Raw genomic sequence first — 6,430 nt, forward strand, 5'->3', positions numbered from 1 at the left:
AGCCAACTGTACAGAAGTATTGAATTGGTCTTAAGGAGAAAAAGAGACGAATATAATGGAAAAAATGAGGAACATTATGTATTGAGGGTATTACATTTTGATTGGACCAAACAGTTTGTTACACCTCGAAATATTGGTTCCGGATATAGGATGCTATCCATGGATCTTCCTCTCAAAATTGCCAAATTCGTTACAAATGGTGGAGTGTATTAAAATTTTTGCCCAGCTGAACTTACAACTTCTTACTTGCGTTTTTTATACCCTCCACCATACATAGTATGGAGGGTATATTAAGTTCGTCATTCCGTTTGTAACTCATCGAAATAATCATTTTAGACCCAACAAAGTATATATATTCTTGATCAACGTAAAATTTTAAGACGATTTAGCCCTGTCCCTCCGTCTGTCCGTCTGTTGTAATCACGCTACAGTCTAAACGAATTAAGATAGAAAGCTAAAATTTTGCACAGATCTCTCTTTTGTCTGCAGGCAGGTCAAGTTCGAAGATGGGCTATATCGGTCCACGATATCGTATAGCCCCGATATAACGGTACCCCCGATATTCGGTATTTTGATGATTTTAGCCACATTATTCAATGGAATTGTCTGAAAATCCACACAAGTAGTTCCTTGTGAATACTTTACCCCCTGAGAGAGAATTGTCTATATAGGTCCACGATATCGTATATCCCCCATATAACGTTACCCCCGATATTCGGTATTTTGATGATTTTACCCACATTTTTCAACGGAATTGTCTGAAAATACACACAAGGAGTTCCTTGTGGGTACTTTATACCTCGGCAGAGAATTATCTATATAGGTCCACGATATCGTATAGCTCCCATATAACGGTACCCCTCGATATTCGGTATTTTGATGATTTTAGGCACATTTTCCAATCGTATTGTCTGAAAATCCACACACGGAGTTCTTTGTGAGCACTTTACCCCCTGAAACGGAATTGTCTATATAGGTCCACAATATCGTATATCCCCCATATAGCGATACCCCCCGATATTCGGTAGATTGTGTGAAATCCACACAAGGAGTTCCTTGTGAGTACTTTACACCCAGACATAGATGTGTCTTAATAGGTCACAATATCATATATACCCCCATATATCGGCACCTTCCTGTATTATATATTGTAAAGATTTAAAATAAAATTCAATGGATTTTATTTTTTTTTTAAATTGTGGAAGGTATTCAAAGTTCGGCCCGGCCGAACTTACTGCTTTTTTACTTGTTTTAATTATTTAAAGTCCTTTAAAATGGTGGAGGGTAAAAAATTCGAACTTAGCTGCTTTATTACTTCTTAACATTTAAAATGCCCAACTTGATCTCTTTGACAAATTTTTTTAAGCAAAATTTCATAATTTGAACTAAATTTTCATACATTCAAGGTTTTATATATAATCGAAGTTTTCTTTTTTCGGAAAGAATAAATGACAATTTTTTAAAGGCTTCAAGATATTTAATTTTGGAGTTTAGCGGAGAGGAAATCATTGTACAATGGACCCACATTCAATTTCTCTTTCCAAGACTATTTAAAAGTCTCCTCCTCCTCCTTTCATCCAACACCAAATTCAGTAAAATTTAGCACGCATATCCAAAACAATCTACATCTTCATCCTAGACACCAACAGTGATCCAAAATTAGTACCATTAAGTACGTGTTGATCAATTATAGCACGCATTTGCGAAATCACCATCAACACCAGCAACCAACAGAGATCTCAATATGAAATTTCTGGATTCCAGCTCTATCCTTCGCCCAATACCAAATTTAGAATACTTAGTAGTTTTCGGAAAATTTTAGTACGCATGTCCAAAACCATTTCCATATCTCATTTCCAGATACCAACAAAGACCTCAATATCAAATTTGAGGATTCCAACCCTACCCCTTCACCCAAAACCAAATTTAATTACTTTTCGTACACTTATGCTACATATTCCAAACCAAATATCAAATCTCAAAATGTTATAGCTATTCCTTCACGTAATATCGAATATTGTACCATTCACTACTTTTCGTACAGTTATAGTACACATATTCAAAAACACCTCCATATACCCAGGGTACACATGTCTGTTCACCGAATACGAAATTGTTCCAAATATAGTACTATTTTGTACTTTTCGCGCATTGTAGTACCCATTTCCAAAACCACCCCTTTATCATATTCCTACCAACAACAGAGACCCCAATACAAACACTATAAACCACAACCATCTTCCGTTCACATGAAATGTAATAGTACACATTTCCGAAACCACCTACTTACATCAACCCCATTTTCAAGAATTGATTCTCATATTAAATTTCAAGATTTTACCACAATCCGTTCACATAATTCCGAATGGTACCAAATCTAGTGAATTTTTTAAATCTTGGTACACGTATGTTAGAATTTCGATAGACCCTTTAGTATGTTCATCCTACACAAATCAGATTTCCAACTCTCTTCCTTCGCCAAATACCAAAGTTTATTTTTAGTACTTTCGTTAGTAATATTGAGTACTTTTTTCAAAATAAGCTTTCAAAATACCCACACAAAAGGTGATCCTAATGCCAAATTTTAGCATTCCAACTTAATCACTTGCCAAATACCAAATGTTGTACCATTTAGTACATCTTAGTACGTATTTCGAAAACCATCTTTAAATCTCAACCCTACACACTTCTAGTGACCCTAATACCAAAATTCAGATTTCAAGCAGTATTCCTTCCCGCAATACAAAATTAGTAACAGTTAGTACCTTTCATACGCTTTGTTGAGCCCATTTCCAAACTTAACTCTTTATCTTTACCCTGCCCACCTGCAGTGACCCAAAGAAACATTTTACATTTTTAGATCAATCCGTTGTTTAGTGTTTATACCCTACACCACAAGGTGGTCAGGGTATTATGTCTTTGTGCATTTGTTTGTAACAGGCAGAAGGAAACGAGATAGACCCATAGTTCCTTTTGATGATCTGCATAGAATCACATTCTGAGTCGATTTATGCATGTCCGTCCGTCCGTCTGTCCGTCAGTCTGTCCGTCTGCCCATGTATTTTTGTAAACAAAGTACAGGTCGCATTTATTGCTCGATCTAGATGAAATTTTGCAAAGATCTTTTGTTTGGCCCAAGGACGAACCCTATTGAAATTGGAGATAATCGGTAAAAATTTAGATATAGCTCCCATATATATCTTCGTCCGATTTGCCTTTTATTGTGCACCAAACGTGTAATATCAGCCCGAATAGAATGGAATTTTGCACATACAACGAAAGTAGGCCTCAAAATAAGTATGCCAAATTTTATCGAAATCGGTTCAGATATAGCTATAGCTCCCATATATATTGTTCATCCGATTTGTCATTTTTGTCCTCCGCAGCCGTAATATGCACTCTGTAACAACAATATTTGGGGAAATATATCAAATGCAGCTCAGAAATACCTTTGCGAAATTTTATCGAGATCGGTTCAGATTTGGATATAGCTCCCATATATAACTTCGTCCGATTTACCTTTAATTGTGCACCAAACGTCTAATATTTGCCCAAATGGGGTGAAATTTGGCACTTACGACCGAATTGAGTCTAGAAGGTAGTATGCCAAATTTGGTGAAGATCGGTTCAGATATATTTATAGCTCCCATATATATTGTTCATCCGATTTATTGTATTTGTTACCCACAGCCGTAATATGCACTCCGTAAAAACGATATTCAGGGAAATATATCAAATACAGTTCAGAAATATCTTTGCCAAATTTTATCGAGATCAGTTCAGATTTGGATATAGTTCCCATATATATTTTTATCCGATTTCAAATTAATTTCGCACCAAATGGGCAATACTAGTCCGAATTTAAAAGATACAAATGCTTCGACATATTTAGTCCTTTGAATTTTAAATTATAATTATAATCATAGCGTGTATGATTTAATTCTCCCATAAAAACTTTTAATTATTAAGTGGAGCTCAACTAAATTATCAAAGTGGTGTAGGGTATCATAAAATCGGCCCCGCCCGACTTTAGGACTTTCTTTACTGGTTTTTATAAGTGCTTGTTAAAACTTTTTCCGAATTTCCCAAGACCCAGCCTTATTTTACCCCCACCCACCAATATTGATCCACATGCAACCAATATTGATCCAACAAGTACCGCATCGAAATAACGGTTTAAGAACTTTGGTCGGATCCCTGTTTGATCCATACTTGGTTCATCGTAATATTTTTATCAAACTTCGATCGAGTTGGGAGATGGCCAATATCGGTCCACTCCTATAGGTACCTCCCCAAAACAAGGTCAATGAAAATAATCAACCTCATAGAACAACAAGTAAGAGTCATTAGATTTTGTGCACAAATCCCAATATTTTCATCGGTGCTAAGTCATGTGTGAAAATGGAAAATATCGGCCCATCCATCAAGTGCCTCCCCCTCAAAAGGGCCAAAATTTGGAATAATTATAAATCTTATCTAATATAAACTGAACGATTGTCTTCAAATTTCACACATCACAATATCTTTATGAACAAGAGATGTTGAATTATATCTTATAACTCTCATAAAATGCGAAATATGCATGCGATTTGTCCCAATATTCGCACATCCTAATGTTTTACTAACACAACATCTGGTGTGAAGATGGTATATATGGGCCCACTTTATTCTGTACCTCCCCCAAAAAGCGATTAACATTTTGAATAATCAAAACTCTCATAAAATGCGAAATGAGCATTCGATTCTACTCTATTTTCGCATATCCTAATGTTTTTACTTACACAACATCTGGTGTGAAGATGGTAAATATGAGCATACTTTTTTCTGTACCTCTCCCAAAAAACTAATAAAATTTTGGAAAACCAAAACTCTCATAAAATGCGAAAAAAGCATCCGATTCCTTTCGAATTTCACACATCCCAATATCTTTACAAGCACAATCACAATACGTCGGATCACGGCTTCTCGTACCCCACAAAGGGTAAGAATTTTGAATAACTATGAAGCTCATGAGATGCGAAATGAGCATCCGATTATCTTCAAATTCGGCACATCCCATTTTTATACCCTCAGTCATATGGCTACAAAGGGTATTTATCATTTGATAGGTCAAAACGTGCCTAGTCGAAATAACGGTTTTAGACCCTAGGTCTCTTTGGACCAAATCCGTTTCAGAACATTTGGAGTCGATCTAGCGATGTCCGTCCGTCCGTCTTTCTGTCTGTCTGGCTGGCTGGTGCGCACGATAACTTTCGAAGGGAGTATCCGATTTGGTTCAAACTTGGTACATCGTAATATTTTTGTCAAACTTAGATCGAGTTTGGAGATGGGCAATATCGACATTTTGAATAATTACAACTCTTATAAAATGTGATATGAGAGTCCGATTGTCTTCAAATTTCACACATGCCAACATTTATGTTAACCCAAGGTCTGATGTTAAGATGGAATATATCGGTCCATTCCTTCTAGTAACTCCCGCACAAATGGTCGAAATTTGAAAAAAAAAAATATTTTTTTTTTTTTGCACAGAAAGGGAACGATAATCCGATCAAACGAACGATCAAACTTTGCAAATCTTAATATTTGCGTCAGTTCTAGATCAGGTGCAAAAATGGACAAGATCGGTCCACTTCTTCTGGTACCTCCCCCACAAAGGGTCAATATTTTTAATAATTAAAACTCTTATAAAATTGATGTAAGAGTCCGATTGTCTTCAAATTTCACACATCCCAATATTTAACCTTTAACTCCTGAGGTGGTGGTAAATTTTACCCTCCCTTCACATTTTTTTGAAATTCTCTATTCTATTACAATGAATAAAAATTTTGTTTAAATTAAAAAAAAATGTTTTTTTTTACTTATTGTAATTTAAAATATACAAGCTTACTTTTAAAAAACAAATTATTATCAAATAAAATTTTTAACAAAGTTTTTTTTTTCTGTAATATTTAGTGGGGTAAAATTTACCACCACCTTATAAAATATGTCACCTCACAAGTTAAAGGTTAATGTAACCCAAGGTCTGGTGTTAAGATGGAATATATCGGTCCACTCCTTCTGGTACCTCCCCCACAAAAGGTCGAAATTTGGAATATCCATCAAGCTCTTAAAACACTAATTTAACATCCGATTCCATTCAGAATTAGCACGTCTCAATATTTTTATAAACGCAAGATCTTTTATAAAGATGGTAGAGATCGGACCATTCGTTCTGGTACCTCCCACACAAAGGATAAACATCCGGTTCTCTTCATATTACACACGTCCCATTATTTCTACTAAATCAAGATCTGGTGTGAAGATGGGATATATCGGTCCACTCCTTCTGGTACCTCCCCCACAAAGGATCAAAATTTTGAGTATCCATGAAGCTCATAAAACGCAAAATTAACATCCGATTCTATTCAGACTTGGAGCTTCTCAATAT

This window comes from Musca domestica, unplaced genomic scaffold (genome assembly GCF_030504385.1).
Source record: "Musca domestica strain aabys unplaced genomic scaffold, Musca_domestica.polishedcontigs.V.1.1 11, whole genome shotgun sequence".
Classification (NCBI taxonomy): Eukaryota; Metazoa; Arthropoda; class Insecta; order Diptera; family Muscidae; genus Musca; species Musca domestica.